The following is an 18970-nucleotide window of genomic DNA, read 5'->3' on the forward strand; positions in this document are numbered from 1 at the left end:
AACATGTTCCTAATGTTTTTTGACTATATACACTAGCAGAAAATACGAGATTAGGTTGGTATTAGATTTACGTTTTCATATATGATAATGAAATGGTAACTCCGTCTGCGCTAACGGTATACGCTGGCGGGGCACCAGTGAGGGATGACAGGTGAAAATGAAAAGACAGGTCTTTTTTAATGAGTAATAATGGAATGGTAACTCGCCCGCGCTATCGGTATACACTGGCAGGGCACCAGTGAGGGATGCTAAGTGAGGATGAAGCAGGTCAGTTAGCCCATCGTGACAAATTCAATAAGAATTATTCACGATGGTTTCCAGGGGAATCCACGTGGAGGGCAAACTAATAGGGTATATTACTAGCAATGGGGCTGTCAAACTCCATTGCTAACAATCCCTTTCCCTCCTGAAAAGACAGGTCAGTTAGTCTATCGTGATGAATACACCTGGAATTAAGCTTGATGGTTTCCAGGGGAAAGCACGGGGAGTTCGACCTGGTTGGGTATATTGCTAGCAATAGGGCCCTTAATCTCCATTGCTAACAATCCCCCCCCCCTAGGATTAGGTATAGGAGAATAAAAACAATACTTTTATTGCAAACTTCAGTAATAAACTTTATTCGTATGCAAATAATTATCAAAATCTCCCTTTGCATCTTCTGCCGCCTGTATAAGGAGTTGTGTTTTGAGGAGCTCTTCGACATCATGCCTACGGTCACTTTTTATCATCGTACTGCTTTTTTTATGCAACTTAGAATGACAAACAAGCTGACGGACCACCTGATGGAAAGTAGTAACCGTCGCCGACAGACATGAGCAGTACCTAACATATACTCCCCATACGTTGCTATTCCTAAGGAGTAAGGTGTTAAGCCTCTGTACCTTGTAAATTCACGCCATATCCCACCCTTCAAACCGAAACACAACCATGCAAACACAACTGCTTCACTATAGAAACACGAATGAGACATAAGTACCCAAGTAAACGACTATATTAAAAAGTATTCCTCTGGCTCGTAGTATAATAAAACACCAAAATTCATTCACATTTACAGTCAGGGTCTTTTCATCATTCCCGAAATGAAACAACAATTATCACAATACGACTAAGTACAACATAATACGCGTAAGCCGTAAATGACCGTTTATCTGTCCACAATCACTGATAGTAAATTTTCCCGTAATTAATACGTTTATTTTAACAGTTTATACATGAAAAACCTATTAAAGTTTTTGAGTGTTTCGCCTTTAACGCGATTGGTCGAGTTTGCAATGTGGAGGCGTACGTGCGACGCCATTGGACGCCAGAGAGCGTAAGTAGTGGAGTTTTCGCGGGTTTTGCATCAGTTGTGGTAAATTTTCCCGCGCGATCATAGCGCGACTAACATATTTGTCGCGTACAAAGTTACGTTTGGAAGTTATGAAAAGTGTTTTACCATAGAGTCGTCAATTTATTTTTCACGAGCTGTTTTAAAAGAAAGGTAAGATTTTATATTAATTTAACGTAAAATAATAAAATCTAAATGTTTACTATAAATAATTATAATCTACATTTACGCTGTCGACTAGGATGGAGAATATTAAAAATGATATTCTAGACCTTTCTAGATTAAAAAATATTAAAAATAATATTATTATTTATAATAATTAAAAAAGGTATGTAATATAATAAAATAATATTATAATTTTATTAATTATAAGCTACGTTTACGGTATCGAGTAGGATAGACACTATTAAATATTATATTCCAGATCGTTCTAGATTAAAAAAGCAATAAAAAGAAGTATATAATTAAGTTGTGGATAAGATCTATTAATATTACTTTTGACAAATATCTTTGTAAAATTTTATTTTAAAAGTATATTTTCATTGGATACTAACCGCGGTAGATACTTACTGCTCATATATTGACAACAGACTTGAAAAGCAATCACAGGGGTGAGACAAAAAAATTAATATAATGTGTGTGTAATGTAAAAATGTACATTTTTACATTCTGAATTTATAAAAAAATAAAGTTGAAAAATAACAAATATTCAAGTTACATTTCTTACTATTTTAATTTTGATTTGTGAATATTCAGAGCTTTGTTTGGTTTAAATGCAACATTTTCTCCTATTTTTTATTGTACAAGAAATTTATAATGTTTCTATAATGTTGTATTTGTAGAATAAAATAATATTTAAAAGCTGAATTTATATTTTTTTCTTATTTATTTTACATTTAAATATTGCACACATAACTGTAACCAACATTAATTTAGAACTAATTACATTTCAAAACTAAAAAAAACCAAAGTTTGCTTTATTCATAACTTCCGCCAAAACTTTTTTAGCTATATGAATTTTTGTCAATATATTTCGCACTTTTACACACGTTTTCTCCTTTACATTTACAATCTATATATTTTTAATCACATAACTAATATTTTATACACGTGTATAGGACCCATCAGACTCATCACAACCTTAATCAGTTTATACTGACGTCCTTTGCCCTACTTTTGTACTATAAATAAATACGTCCAAAAACAAAATGCTTTAAATATACTTATATCCGTAACGAAATAAACCGATATAATCGAGATACAATCACTAATCTACGTTTAGAAATGGCGAGATGACGTCATAATTTTGAAAATCTTTCCTTTCGCACAAGTCAAATTCAGAAGTTTGAAAATATCTGTAAAATGACATAATGGTACTTGATGGTAAATGGTTACCGTAACCTATGAATGCCTACTAATACCAGGAGCATTACACGCGTGTTGTTTGAAGAAATCTCTTTATCCCTTTCTTGAAGAATCTCATGCTATAGTCTCTTGGAAAAACCTCAACAGGGAGGTCATTCCATAACCTGAGTGTTCGTGGGGAGAAATTTCACAACACACTCGCAATTTTTTTATACAATTTAGAATGGCAACAAACTGACGGCCCACCTGATGGAAAGTGGTAACCGTCGCCTATAGACATGAGCAGTACTATGGACATAACAGAGTATACTGTTTCGCCCATGATACCCCCATGCGTGTTATTCTCACTCTCTATATATTCACACTCAGGTGTTATTCCTTTGTACCCTGTAAATTTAAGCCATATCCCACCTTTGAAACCGAAACACAGCCATGCAAACACAGTTGTGTTTGCATGGCTGTGTTTCGGTGTGTACTTTACAGTTGAAACACGAATAGGACAGAGGTACCCAAACAAACGACTTTTGTACAAAGTTTCCCTTTGCGGACAATATTATAGTAATCAGTGTGAAATCTTTGGAGGACTAATTTTATGCTTTATGATAGTATAATTTTTCTCATAAAGGAAGTCATGAACAAGTCTAAAATCATGTTCAAAACATGTAACCAGTAGATTTCACCCACAACTTCGTCTACGGGATCGGGATATGTTTACTGACCGGAGTAAAAAGTTGCTTTTAACTTTCTCCATCCCTTATAGTATGTGTATACCAAATTTTACAGTGACTGGTTGTGTCGTTAAGACGATATAAGGTAACAAACTAAGAAACAAACTCATTTTCGCATTTATAATATTACTGAGGATATCACATGTATCCTGTTAAGTTTAGAAAGTTAGCAAGTACTTCAAGTTGTGATGAGTAAGTTTACCTGAGACAACTTGTCAGATTGGATTCACCTTCGAAGACAATACTCGACGAGTCCCAATTTGTTAGACAGTTTTCAAAAACTAAACGCAATATTTAGACTTCCAAAATTTTTAAACTAAATGAAACATGTCTATAACCAAAATGAATATGATTGTTAAATTTCGAAGGGGCATCCAACTGAATAAGCTTGCCATATAGCTTGAAAAATTAACAACTGAAGAGAAAAAAAAGTTTCCAGTAGCAGCAAACGTAGAAAAAAGACGACCATCTCAGGAGTATTTCAGAGAGTTAATGGATGGAGATTATTAATATGGGATATTCATTATCCAAATCATAGGATTTGGATGGGATAATGAATAGTTGAAATAATAGATAGATAAATACTCTTTATTGTTTCCTTCAAAAGATTACAATAGTAAACTTATTATAGATATATTTAAACTATTACAAGAAATAATCACAATGAGAAAACAATGGGCGACCTTATCGTTAAAAGCGATTTCTTCCAGACAACCTTTGGATGGAGAGGAGCAATAAACTATTTAAATGGACCTATAGATATGACTTCAATTCTTGAAGAAGTACTTAATACAGAACATCATTGGCAAAATTCGAATTATTTTCCAGAGGTGTTAGCTCTTTATAAAAGGCTTATATACACTCTTAAATATATGTTCTCGAAGCTCCATTCACATCCTAGGGTGAGCACAAACAATTCTGAGAACGGTCCACTCGGACCTTTTAAATACATCTATAGAACATGGCCATTAAAATCCTGAAACAATACGGGTAGAGGTACATGACTCTTTTCGATTAGCCGACGATATAGTTATAAAATTAACTTAATAATTAAATTGCTCGAGCAACTGGCAGTCAGTGGGGGTGAAAGATTTTCGAGTTTTTCCAGTTATAAGAGTAGAGTAAAATGCGAATGTGTGATTTCTAGAGAAATATTCCTTATTGGAATAAGTTCTGATAATAGTAAGTCTTCATATACGAGTACAAGTATGCTTGATGTTTTCGCATTTATTTAAGCAAATTCAAATGTATAAAATTTCGTAAGAGCACTTGCGTGTAATTAAATCAGTGAGGCTCGTGCTATCGTCACAGTTGCTTATGACTAAGAATCACGAATTGATTCCGAAACTAGTTGAGCTTTTCAAACTAATTACATGTAATTTAAACCGGTAGTTATTACATTAAAATTCGAATGTGTTTACCATCATACGCTCGATTTTACTTGAATTTACTTAATAAGGTTTTAACTTATTTGGGGAAATCACTTGCAATTAAGTTGTCGTTGAGAGTAGAACGGACTGTTCTTGTCGATTGATCGTATTTATGTACCATGTTGTCTCTGTATTCGTTCAGGATGGTATAGTCACATGTCGTGGAAAAATAAAAAAAGGTGAGTTACATTCTCATTTGGGCCCTGTTTTTTTACAAAATCCGAAGTTCTGGTATCATTGACAGATCCATTGAAAGAACAGAAAATAACATGTTATTACTTGGTGTTTTTATTTAAATAATTCACAAACTGACGCGAGCTTTATCCCTCTGGTATCAAGAGAGGGTCTTTAAAAAGAGTATATTAAGGTTTCTTCAGCTATTCAGGATGTGCTAATATACCGGCGCATCCCCCGAGTAGTAAGGTGAACACGCTATCCACCCTATCTCCAGAGAGGAGAACTGCTCTTACCATCTGGGGGCGGATCGCTGCCATCGGAGATGTGGTGAGTGCGAAAGCGAACCCATGTCTCCGACATATGGCATCTCGAGGGTATATCGTCTGGTTTTGGGTGGGTACACCCTCACCTTACGGGGGGATTTCCACAGTACCCATTCACCTCCCACAAGGTGTATGTGGTCTGCATAAAGCATTTTCCAGACGTTAAAAAAAAGGGTCGGCAACGCAAACGTGACACCCTTAGTGTTACAGGTTACAGTGACCGTTTAACATCAGACGGGCTGTATGCTTGACTGCCATCTTTGTGGTATAAAAAGTTTGACGCCAAGCTCAAAGAGTTCTTTGATGATGGCTTTATATGAATTGCCAAGTGTAGAATAATTGACAATCATTTTATAAATTAAAAAAGCAGTGTTTTGCTGAGATATAATCTAGGGATCTTAGGACCGCATTCAAACTTTGTCTGAGCTATTACCTCTCAGAAATATAAGATAAAAACATGGTTTCAATTACCTTGGGATGAGAATATAAGGATAAAAAGCTAGTTTTTAAATATTTTACTAAAATTTTGCGAAATTCCATATCACTGGTTATTTTTATTTTGTTTAATTCCGCTACCATTACTAGAAGTTCTACAACCTTCCATATTAGCCATCAGTCGTCGGTTGCCATTTTGTCCACGCACGTTTTACAACATATGTTTCACCTCTAAACCAGACATCTTTAGGCAAAATAATGGATCGTTGAATGAATCCTTGTGTCAACTGTTCGGCACCTATTATTTTGCAGTTTGAATAAAACGTGTCGCAAAATATGCGTGGACGAAATGGCAGTCGGAGATTGATGGGTAATATGAAAGGGTGCTGCCTGCCAAGCGTGATAATTACTGATAAAACCTCCTTTATGGGATATGGCATACGCTCAGCAGTGGACATTTAACGGTTGATGGAGATGGAAGATTGGTGAACAAATATATTAGAATAGATTGTGTGTAGCAAATATTTCTAGCTGCTATTTTATAATATGTAATACTCAGAAAAGTACACAAAAATTCAAAAAGTAGGGATCATATAATTCCGTGAAAACAAATACGAAAGTAAACCCTTTGTTTGTTTGATTTTGTAGGGAGATGATAAAACTTATTGCTCACCAAAATGGATGCTAATCTACGCTTGATTACTTTTCAATTTTGTGGTTATATAATTTTAGAACGAAAATATTAAGTCAATTAAGTAGGTATATAACTGGCGGTTAATCGCAACTCACGGTTTTGTCTATATAATGTTTCTCTTGAGATTAATGTTTTGAGGTTAATTTAAAGTTAAATCAATCTAAGTTTATAAAATGATATAATTAAGCAATGATTGTGGGTAATGAAGTAAAAATGCAGAAACTTATTTGCGTACACCTGACTTTCTGTTGTGAAGCAATTAGGCTTGCATGGCTGTGTTTCGGCGTGAAGGGTAGGATTTGGCAGTGAAATTACAGGTTACGGAGGCGGAACAAAACAGTCTACAGGAATGTTAACTCATAAGAAGGATTTTGTGATGTTCATGGTACTGTTAATGTCCATAGGTTACGGTTACCACTTTCTATTAGATGGACAAATTGTTTGTTATTCTAAATGTCATATAAAAAAACATTAATGATATTCATCATCAATTCCCGTTTTTTTTAATGCATAATAATGGATACCCTATCTGTGCAAATTTTTTTTTGTTTTATACAACTTAGAATGGCAAACAAGCTAACGGCCCACCTGATGGAAAGTGGTAACCGTCGCCTATAGACATGAGCAGTACCATGGACATAACAGAGTAACAGTATACCCCCCATGCGTTGCCATTCCTGAGGACTCAGGTGTTATTTCTCTGTACCCAGTAAATTCACGCTATATCCCACCCTTCAAACCGAAACACAGCCATACAAATACAACTGCTTCACGGTTGAAACACGAATGGGACAGAGGTATCCAAGCAATCGACTTTTGTACAAAGTCTCCCTCTGGAGAAATCCCCCGAAGGAGGATGGCACTTATATATGGGGCATCAGTGAGGAATGATAGGTGAGAATGGAAAAGGCAGGTTAGTTAGCCCATCGTGATGAATAGACCTGGAATTTAGCACGACGGTTTCCAGGGGGACCATGTGGGAATCAACCTGTTAGGGTTTATTGTTAGCAATAGTATTGGTAGTTCGCATTACTAACAATACCATCCTCCCGAGTGATGTTCACATTGGTCTCGATTCGATTCTCCGTCAGACAAATTTAGTATTATTTAATGTTTTCTAATCTATTCTATTCTATTCCTAATAAACAAACTTTTCTGAATTACAATAGCTCGGATTAGGTGTTCTGGTTGGTGCTCTCAGATGTTTTATATTAACACACAAAAAATACAGGCGATTCTATAAGCTTCATCTTTAAAGTAGTTTTAAATAAAAAAAATTTTTTTTTTCATACAACTTAGAATGGCCAACAAGCTGACGGCCCACCTGATGGAAAGTGGTAACCGTCGCCTATAGACATGAGCAGTACCATGGACATAACAGAGTATACTGTTTCGCCCATGATACCACCCATGTGTTGCCATTCCTGAGGACTCAGGTGTTATTCCTCTGTATCCAGTAAATTCACGCCATATCCCACCCTTGAATACGAATGGGATAGAGGCACCCAAGCAATGTATGTAATTTTAATGTATGTATGTATTTATATTTACAATATCGAATACAGTATTACTAAATTGAATTATTAAAACATTATTTGACGTCCTGTACAAATATGGTACGCACACATTTTACACAAAATATTATGTCATTCATTTATAAGGTTTCATAATCTCCCCAAATAGTCGTCCTTTGACGTATACTAGATACTACTTAGTGAACTGTCCAGCATTATTCTACGAAGACATATCTATTTTTGTACACATATTGAAGTTGATTAATTGATGTAAATGTACACGTTACAATTTTGATCCTTGAGAGATTTTGACTTACAGGCCAATTACCAAAAGAAAGAAAGAAACAAAATATGTATATATCTATGTATCTTATGATGATAGATAATGCATTAGTCATTTAATTAAAAAAATAATATACATTTTGTATGAAATTATGTATGATTTTGTAATAAATTAAAATTAGAATTAAGGGTGGGATATAGTACAGTAAATTTACAGGGTACAGAGGAATAACACCTGAGTCCTCAGGAATGGCAACGTATGGGAAGTATCATGGGTGAAACAGTGTACTCTGTTATGTTCATGATCGGTTACCACTTTCCAACAGGTGGGCCGGCAGCTTGTTTGCCATTCTAAGTTGTATAAAAAAAAACAAATCCGTGGGTCTGGTAAATCTAGTTATTTATATTTTTAATTTGTGATTGTTTCGGTTTACAATTTATAATAGCATATTTCTTGGCAAATTAGTTTGAAAGTATTAAATTGGTTTCTAAATAAAGATTCACGGCTTCGTAAATCGTGCGGTGGTCCCAAACTGTTATCATTTTATAACTACATAGCTAATATGTTTTGTTCTGCCGAATTGAATTCGGCTCAATTTGAAATAGTACCAGAAATAATTCAAAATTTACCAGAGGGAGACTTTGTACAAAGTCGTTTGCTTGGGCACCTCTGTCCTATTCGTGTTTCTACCGTGAAACAGTTGTGTTTGATGCTGTGTTTCGGTTTGAAAGGTGGGATATGACAGTAAATTTACAGGGTACAGAGGAATAACATCTGAGTCCTCAGGAATGGCAATGCATGGGGAGTATCATGGGCGAAACAGTATATTACAGTTCTGTTATGTCCATGCTACTTCTAACGTCTATAGGCGGCGGTTAGAAAACCGTTAAACCGAAACACAGCCATGCAAACACAACTGCTTCACGGTAGAAACACGAATGGGACAGAGACGTACGTACGACTCTTGTACAAAATCTCCCTCTAGTTGTACCAAAAATACCTTACTAATATTATATTAATAACATTAGTAAGGTATATAAGTTCCTTAAATTCTATGACAAAATGGTCGTCCTTTTGAATGAAATTACTTTAAATTAAGTACGTACATAATTCATTCGGCGTTATTAGATAAAAAGTTTAATGTTTCACCATTTAACCGCAGTAGCTTCGCCGTCGGATTTCAAAATTAGGAATCCGACGGAATTCATAATAAACTTTGTTCTATAAAACCGAATTCCGGTCAGTTCCGTACTGAATAGTTCTCAGCAGTATTATTTTTGCAGCTTAGTCAGTCTAGTCACGGTATAGAACGGGCCACCCCTTCCTTTCCGTGGGTGTCGTAAGTGGCAACTAAGAGAATAACTTAAAATATTACCAAAGCCTAACTGCGATTGCCAATCCGCTTGCCAAGCGTGACACCTACTGGAAAAATCAACAGGAAGAAGTGGGAAGAAAGAACACTGCGAGAGCATTTTCTTTAGGGGAAGCTTAAGTAAGTTGATTACTTCATGTGTTCAAAATCCATGTCGTCCGTATTCATATCCGTTACATATATGTATATATATGCTTCACACTATAATATATGTAAATAGCCTAAAATAAATGTTACAAGTTCAAAATGTATATAAAACAAAATATTATTAATATATGAAAATCTATTTCAATAATTATTAGGTACGTGATAGAATAAATTTCCAAGCAAAATTTGAATCCGTACCTTTTATAAGTTTAAGTTATCAATAAAAAATATATTGACTCGTGTCACTTCACGAGGAGGACTATTGTTTACCGTTCAATAGATGCAAATTATATGAAGACTTGTTGTTGTCCTATGGTTTTACCTGCATAAATCCTATATTCTATATTCTAAACCAGGATGTAACTTATCAACGCACCAAATTTTATAATATTTACATCCGTTCACTAGTTTTTACGTAAAAGAGTAAATAACATCCATCCATCCTCACAAACTCTCTAATTTTTAGTAGCGTGTAGTAGGTAGGTATTTTTTTTTATGGGTGATAATGGAATGGTAACCCCACCCGCGCTATCGGTATACACCGGCGGGGCACGAGTAAAGAATGATAGGTGAGGATGAAGCAGGTCAGTTAGCCCATCGTGACGAATTCAACAAGAATTGTTCACGATGGTTTCCAGGAGGAACCACGAGGAGTTCGACCTAATAAGGTATATTGCTAGCAATGGGGCTGTCAAATTCCATTGCTAACAATCCCTTTCCCCCCTCTAGTAGGTATTGGATAATAAATAGTAATATTACTAAATAGTAACATTATATAATGATAAAACAAGTAGGATTGTTTGTGCCCGCTTGTACTCGTATATGGAGAGGGAACGAATCCAATTTTAATAAGCAAATATCACACAAATTTCATGTAACTCACATACGTATATGTGTGTATGTATACATGTATAAATGTATGTATCTATGAATTATGATATAACTATTAATGTTCGTATATCTCAGATTAAGAGTCTTTTTTCAAATACATATTTATTATAGTAATTAAAAAAAATTCATGCTCACTTTTTTACTTTATCCGAGCAGTAAGTACTTCGTATTATTCTCAATTTCGTGTGTAATATAGTATATTTTATATATGTGTAAGTATATTTGTTATTTATATATATTTATTCGTTTATATATGTAATTTTAGTATGTAAGTATATAAATAATTACTAGTACCGAATTCGAGTATTCTGACACTTCCCTAAGGTTGACTAGGAGAGAATGCTTTCAGCATTAAGTCCGCCATGTACACATATATGCACATATATAAATATACTATATTATACACGAAATTGAGAATAATATAAAATACTTACTGCTCGGATAAAGTAAAAATGTGAGTATGAACATATTTTTTTTGAAAGACGGTTTAGTTGGTAGTCTCTTAATGGCATCTGTATTTCATTGTACATGAGGGGTACCATAGGCATAATACTATATTCTGTAACATCAATGGTGCTGTTCATGTCTATAGGTGACGGTTACTACTTCCCTCAGGTGGGCCGTCAGCTTGTTTGCCATTCTAAGTTACATAAAAAAAATTAAGAACGATGGTTTCCTATGTGGATAGCATGGGGGGGTCACTTAATTGTGTGTATTGCTAGTCATGGGATAATTAGTCACTATCATCAATAACCCTTGTAATAACTAAAAGGTCTGTCCACCATAAGTGAGCATTAAATGGTGGGATATGGCAGTGAATTTACAGCGTACAGATGAATAACAAACTGAGTCTTCAGGAATGGCAACGCATGGGGGGTATCATGGGGGAAACAGTACTATTATGTCCATAGTACTGCTCATGTCTATAGACGACGGTTACCACTTTCCATCAGGTGGGCCGTCAGCTTGTTTGCCATTCTAAGTTGTATAAAAAAAATTAAGAAATGGTTGTGAATTTTCATAGGATTAGTAGATATGATTCGAGCAGGCAAAGCTGCGGGAAACAGGTAGTAAAATATACCTGAGATTGAGTATTGTTGTGGTCGTTTGGATTGTCTAGTAGAGGCACTATGATTGCGGTATTGGAATTTACATGCAGCGGTTATGTACAGTACTGGAATGGTCGCATGAATATTTTGAATAACGGTAGCTGTGTTTAACGTCTTTGTATCAGGGGGTCTACCATGAAATGAAATTCCGAGTTTTCGACCTCAATTACATGTTTTAGTTCGTACCGCAATCGACCCAGTAAATGGAGCTTAACATTTCGTTCGTCATTAATCCTACCATAATAGTCCCGAGGAACGATATTTTAATATTTTTAATAATTTGAAACAGTGTGTATGTATTATGTAATTTTAACAACAAATTTCTGTTTCGTTCGTCCCAGAAATTTCGGAAAATATTTCATGGTAGACCCTCAGCTTAAGGGGATGACTGACATTGGTTTCAGTTGTCAAAATTTATTTTTCTTAAACATATATAAATAATACAATATAAATATTTAAAATTATAATTTATAAATAAATAAATAGTTCTTTAATAAATATATTGTAACTCGTTTGTAACGTATTAAAAGCTGATTAGATATTGATGCATAGATAGCATGAGGAATTCAAGTGACGGTATTTGCATTTTAGTATTTTTTTTATTGCTGTATATTGAATAACCGTGTGGCTCTATCATAGAATAGGCCATCCCTTCCTTTCCTGTGGGTGTCCAAGACGCGACTAAGGGAAGGCGAGGGATGGGCAGCAGCGTCCCTCTTAAAACATCTCTAAAGTCTAATTGCGGTTGCCAATCCGTTTGCCAAGCATGGCAACTACTGGTAAAACTCCCCAAGGGGGAGGCCTCTGTTCAGCAGTGGACAGTTAAAGACTGGGGTTATAAAAGGCGAGTAAGGGAGTTTACAGCGGAGGGATGGGTAGCAGCGTACCTCTTAAAACATCACTAAAAACAAAACTGCGGTTGCTAACCAACTTGCCAAGTGTAGCAATTACTGGCAAAACTCCTTTAGAGAGAAGGCTATGTTCAGCGGTGGACAGTTAACGATTGATACAAGATTAGATCCCATACACAATTTAAGATATTACTTTCAAAAAAAAAAACTTCTATCGTAATAAAATTAATGTGGGATGAATATGGAAGTAAACTCTATTGATTGCAAAAAATATTTACACGTATAAATCAGTTCAAAATAGGCAAATATACATATACATACATACATACAAAAAATAAAGTCGAATAGATTTTCTTAATTTTGAATCTCCTTAAAAATTTGTGATAAAAAAATGCCTTGTGCTCCCGGGATAGAATGGACCACTCCGTCCTTTCCCGTAGGTGTCGTAAGAGAGGACAAGGGAACTTGATGGTCGAGGGAAAGGCAGCAGCGTGTCTCTTTAAACATCACCAATCCTCAGCTGCGGTTGCCAATCCGCCTGACAGGGGGGAAAGGGATTGTTAGTAATGGAGACTGAGAATCCTATTGCTAGCAATATACCCAACCAGGTGGACCGCCTTGCGGTTCTCCCTGGAAACTAACATGGTTAATTCCTGATGAATTCATCATGATGGGCTAACTAGCCTGTTTTCATTCTCATCTATCACCCTTCACTGGTGTTCCGCAAGCGTATCCCGTTAGCGCAGGCGGAGTTACCATAACATTTTCACCCATCAAAATAATCCGCCTGACAGGCATGGAAAAAGGCTTATTGTTCAGTAGTCGACAGTTCACGTCTGATATGAAGATGATGGTGATATACGGAATCTAGAATCTGGTTTTGTAATAACAATTTTAACTACATTATTAAATTTAAAAGCAGACGTTTTAAACAGACGTTTCAAAAATGCTAAATGGATTTAATCCCGTGGGTACGGATGAATACTTTTTTAAATGGATCCTTATCTCGCGGGAGGTGAGCTAATCTGCCATTTAATTGTAAGTCTGCAGTAATTCATTGTTTATTTATCATAATTCTTCCGTCTTTCAAAAAAAGCTTTCACGCTCACTTTTTATCTTTATCCGAGCAGTAAGTGCTTTATATTATTCTCAATTTCGTGTATAATATAGTATATATCATATATGTGTAAGTATATTTGTTATTCATATATATTTATTCGTTTATATATGTAATTTTAGTTTTAATATGTAATACATGTGTATATAAATAATTAGTAGTACCGCATTCAAGTATTCTGACACTTCCCTACGGTTGACTGGGAGAGAATGCTTTTAGCATTAAGTCCGCCATGAACACATACTCGTATTTGTACTAATAAATGAATAAATAAAAAAATAATTCTATAGAATTTTTTCAAAATATTTATTAGGTTCCGTATACTTCCTAGCTTTTTAACAAATTTGTGTCACTTAAAATCAGCGTCATGTTCAAAATGGCATGTAGTTGACTAATACCATTTTATTGCTTATCTTTTTATATTGTTATTTATATTTTTGTAATTAAGTGTGTAAATTAATAAATAAATGTTACTTTCTTTTTCTTTCTTGAACTAAGTATTATTAAAAAGTCTTATACCTACATAAATTCCATACCCAATGCTAGCAATATACACTGTCGTGTCGACCTTTACATGAAAACTGTTGTGCTGAATTCCAGGTGTATTTTTTATGCAACTTAGAATGGCAAACAAGCTGACGGTCCACCTGATACAAAGCGGTAACTGTCGCCTATAGACATGAGCAGTACCATGGACATAATATAGTATACTGTTTTGCCCATGATACCCCCATGTGTTGCCACTCCTGAGGACTCAGGTGTTATTCCTCTGTACCCTGTAAGTTCACTGACATATCCCACCCTTCAAACCGAAACACAGAAATGCAAATACAACTGCTTCACGATAGAAACACGAATGGGATAGAAGTACCCAAGCAAACGATTTTTGTACAAAGTCTCCCTTTGGTGTATTATAATGACACTTTTATTCTCATCAATCATCGCTGGTGCCTCGCCAGCGTATACCTTTAGTGCAGGCGGGGCTACCATTTCATTATCATTCATTAAAGAAAAACCTATACAAATTAGCAGCGAGATCTTAGGCTATAAGTGAGACTACATGCGTATTTTGTAGAATAAAGTTCCTTTCTTTTTGTCTTTTTCCCTTATTTCTAGAAAGTCTTTTGTCAAAAGATTCATCATGACTACCTTCCAGTTTACAACTATCACTAACATATGAAACAAATAAACAGCACTATAAAACTTGCTTTTTATAATGCATTCGGTTATTCAACGTGCTGATTCACTATCGTTCTGTCCTTATTTTATAGTTCTATAAAACCTGTCACTGAAATTTTTATCTGCGGCAGCAACTTTTTCCACTTCACTTTGTGTCTACATGGTAATTTACTTGTGTTATTTAGGAGTATGTATTTTTTTTATGGGTGAAAATGGAATGGTAACCCCGCCTGCGCTAACGGGATACTCTGGCGGAGCACCAATGAAGAGTGATTGATGAGAATGAAAACAGACCAGTGAGCCTATTATGATGAATTCATCAGGAATTAACCATGAAAGTTTCCAGGGAGAACCGCGAAGAGGTCAACCTGGTTGGGTATATTGCTAGTAATGGGATTCTCAGTCTCCATTACTAACAATCCCTTTCCCCCCTCTTTAAAAAGGGTATATTAAGGAATAACTATATGGGACAGATAAAAGAAACACTAGGTGTAATGTCGTATAGGGAGGTCAAGGATATGGCCTGGGATAGAACTGGCTGGAAGAAGATGCATGAATTAGTTGCACCGACAAGAGGAAACTCTCAAATGAAAAGAAGAAGGTTTCTTTAGGGTCAGCGACGTGCACGTGATGCCCTTAGTGTTTCAGGCATCCATAAGCTACAGTGACCGTTTACCATCAGACGGGTTGTATGCTTGTTCGCCACGTTTGTGGTATAAAAAAATCAGCCGTTATCTGTTCACCACTGAACTTAGGCATCTCCAATAGAGGGAGGATTTGGGCGGTAGTTGCCATGCTTGGCAGGCAGGTTGGCAATCACAGTCAGCCTTTTGGTGATGTTTTAAAAAGAACGCTTCTGTGCATGCCTCGATCATTAAGTTCACTTAGTCGCCTCTTACGGGAAAGGAAGGAATGGTCCATTCTATGCCGGGACCATACGATGATTCATATATACACAGTTTTCTGTCGAGGTTTTCAAAAAGTATGTTCTTCACAGTAGATAATGTACATGTGACATCCCTAATGTAGCAGGCAACCAGTGCTACCAGTCTTCATTGGACAGCTACATAATCCTTCAACCACTGACACAGCGGCTTCTAAGCAATAAAATCACGAGTTGATCAGAAACACTGGTGCAAACATTTTTACCAGCGGTACCCATCTGGAGAACTTTTGTACAATGTCTTCCTTTAGTAGTTCACGCAAAGTCACGGATATATATATATATATATATATATATATATATATATATATATATATATATATAGTATGTACATTAAAATTAATCCAGAAGGTCAGAGAAATATTACATTTGTTTCATTGCACGTTAATATCTGACAATGACTAGGCGTGATTGTTTTGTACACCATATTGCAAAAATCATAAAGCTTAAAGAATTCAGAGTTTAATAAAACCTAGCTGCTGTGCTTTCTAAATCATCACTTTTTATGTTAATATTTTCAATTACCCGTATAAAATATAAATATTGTAAATGATCGATTATTAAGGATCATTTTCTAGCCATTGATTTGTATGAATGTCTTTTGGTTTGTCATATGTTTACATACATCTCATTTCAACTGTACTGTCTTTTTGTATACGTCAACATTTATTTCGCTAGTCATGTTTGAGATTTCATTGACTATTTTACCCTTCAGATTGGGGGGAAGGGATTGTTAGTCATGCGGACTACCAGGCCCATTGTTAGTAATATACCCTGTCAGGTCAACCTTCACGTACCCTGGAAACCATCGTGTTGAATTCCAGGTAAATTCATCAACATCAGGTGGGCAATCAACTTGTTATCCATTCCAAGTTGCATCAAAAAGATATTATAAGAGTTTATTCGGAGAAAAAACCTATTACTCTATTAGGTCGACCTCCTCGTGGTTCCCCCTGGAAACCATCCTGATTAATTCATTGATAAATTTGTCACGACGGGCTTATTGTCCTGTTTCATATTCACTTATCATTCCTCACTGGTGCCCTGGCAGTGTATTTCATTAGAGCAGGCAGGGTTACCATTCCATTATCATCTATTAAAAAAAAATACCAAGGGTAAAAGTAGAAAAAAATAAGTCTTTATATTAAAAACACCCATTGATCATGATAATATTATCTAACGAGCTCTTGGAGAACCATGGCCGTATTGGAACGCTATATTATTGTGAAAATAATTATAGGCACCTTATATACTTCCATTAAAATAAACGTATACCGTCTCAATACTAATGCAATAGAAATATAATATGTATAATATCGTAAATATTTATGCTCCACATTGAATTTAATATCTTACATTACCATTACCTTGTGAGACACAATTACAAATGAAACATTATGCAAATGTAGCGAAATAGGTTTATCTAACAACTGTGGCCGCTGTGCGCGAGAAACGACCATTCTCTACCATTGTCCAAAGGTAGATAAAAACTACTACTATTATCATAACAAGTACATTTTGCCTCGCAAAAAGTGACTTCAATTGTGAATACGTACACATATGCAAAAACCAATGAACGATGAAATATTTTCTCGGTACATTGAAAACATTTGAATTTAGAATCGTGCATTTACTTCTATTGTGAAAACACATATGCTGAACCCGATGAACGACACTATTTCGTTGATACATTGAAAATATTTGAATTTAGAATCGTGCGTTTACTTCTATTGTGAAAACACATATGCTGAACCCGGTGAAGGACACTATTTCGTTGATACATTGAAAATATTTGAATTTAGAATCGAGCGTTTACTTCTATTGTAAAAACACTTATGCTGAACCCGATGAAAGCCACTATTTCGTTGATACATTGAAAATATTTGAATTTAGAATCGAGCGTTTACTTCTATTGTGAAAACACTTATGCTGAACCCGATAAAGGACACTATTTCGTTGATACATTGAAAATATTTGAATTTAGAATCGAGCGTTTACTTCTATTGTGAAAACACATACATATGCGAGGAGCGATGAACGATGATACTCGTACATTGAAAAGATTTGAATTTAGAATCGTGCGTTTACCTCTATTGTGAAAACACATACATATGCGAAGAGCGATGAACGACGAAATATTTCTTTGATACTTTAATTAAAATATTTTAATAAAATAATTTTAAATTAAAATTATTTTATTAAAATATTTTAACTATTTGAATTTAGAATCTTGTATTTAAATCCATATATGAGAGTTACTATAGATCTATATAAAAACACAGTATAAATAATAATATTAAGAAAATATACTGGGTTAAGTAAAACTACGTCTTCACTTATTCTTTATGATGAAAAATAAACTAAACAATAAAAAGAACAATTTATATTTGAAATTAGAATGCCGCTCTGAATTAGAATCATACCACGGAAACGAGAAATTGATTAAAAAAATATATAAAAATAGTTATATTTTTGTTTCATAAAATATAAACGGCAGTTTCAATTGTAACAAAATTAAAATGGAACAACATGGTAGTAATTTTATTGATAACAAAAAAATCTGAAAATTGTTTTAGAATTGGCGAGTCTTTGTAATATATATATATATATATATATATATATATATATATATATATATATATATATATATATATGTATATATGTATATATATAATTAAAAAAAACCGAATTGAGAGTAGTGCAATATTTTTTGTGTGAAGCCGGAACAAACATGGCGACAGACAGACAAAATTATATTGTTTTGGCTTCTCTCTCGCTTTCATGTTTTTTTTTAAATACTCGTATCATGTACAAATATTGCTAGTTACAATTTCATAAATAGGTTTCTAAGAGCTCAGTACAGATTAAGGCTGTGTTTTACAAAAAAAAACAGACTTCATAATTTTAATCTAAAAACTAAACTACTGAATCGATATTGATAAAATTTGTATGAGACTAAACTATAAGCATATCCTTGGAGATAAAAGAAAAAAGAATTTCCCATTACAACTGACGGAGTGAGAACTCCTTCTTTTTGAAGTCGGTGGAAAGTTAAAATAATCTCTTTATATAACATTGCAGTAAT

At 34.7% G+C, this 18970-nt stretch overlaps 1 protein-coding gene across 1 annotated transcript in view; it reads left to right on the forward strand.

The window, feature by feature from the left end:
* Positions 1-1329: 1329 nt before the first annotated feature.
* LOC113520302 (tachykinins) overlaps positions 1330-18970 on the forward strand; it is an 84765-nt gene continuing 67124 nt past the window's right edge. The window contains exon 1 of the mRNA XM_026905593.3: positions 1330-1480. The gene's annotated coding sequence lies outside the window, so the exon portion shown is untranslated. The remainder of the gene's footprint in view (positions 1481-18970) is intronic.

This window comes from Galleria mellonella, unplaced genomic scaffold (genome assembly GCF_026898425.1).
Source record: "Galleria mellonella isolate WM207_F2 unplaced genomic scaffold, CSIRO_AGI_GalMel_v1 utg40, whole genome shotgun sequence".
In the NCBI taxonomy this organism is placed as follows: Eukaryota; Metazoa; Arthropoda; class Insecta; order Lepidoptera; family Pyralidae; genus Galleria; species Galleria mellonella.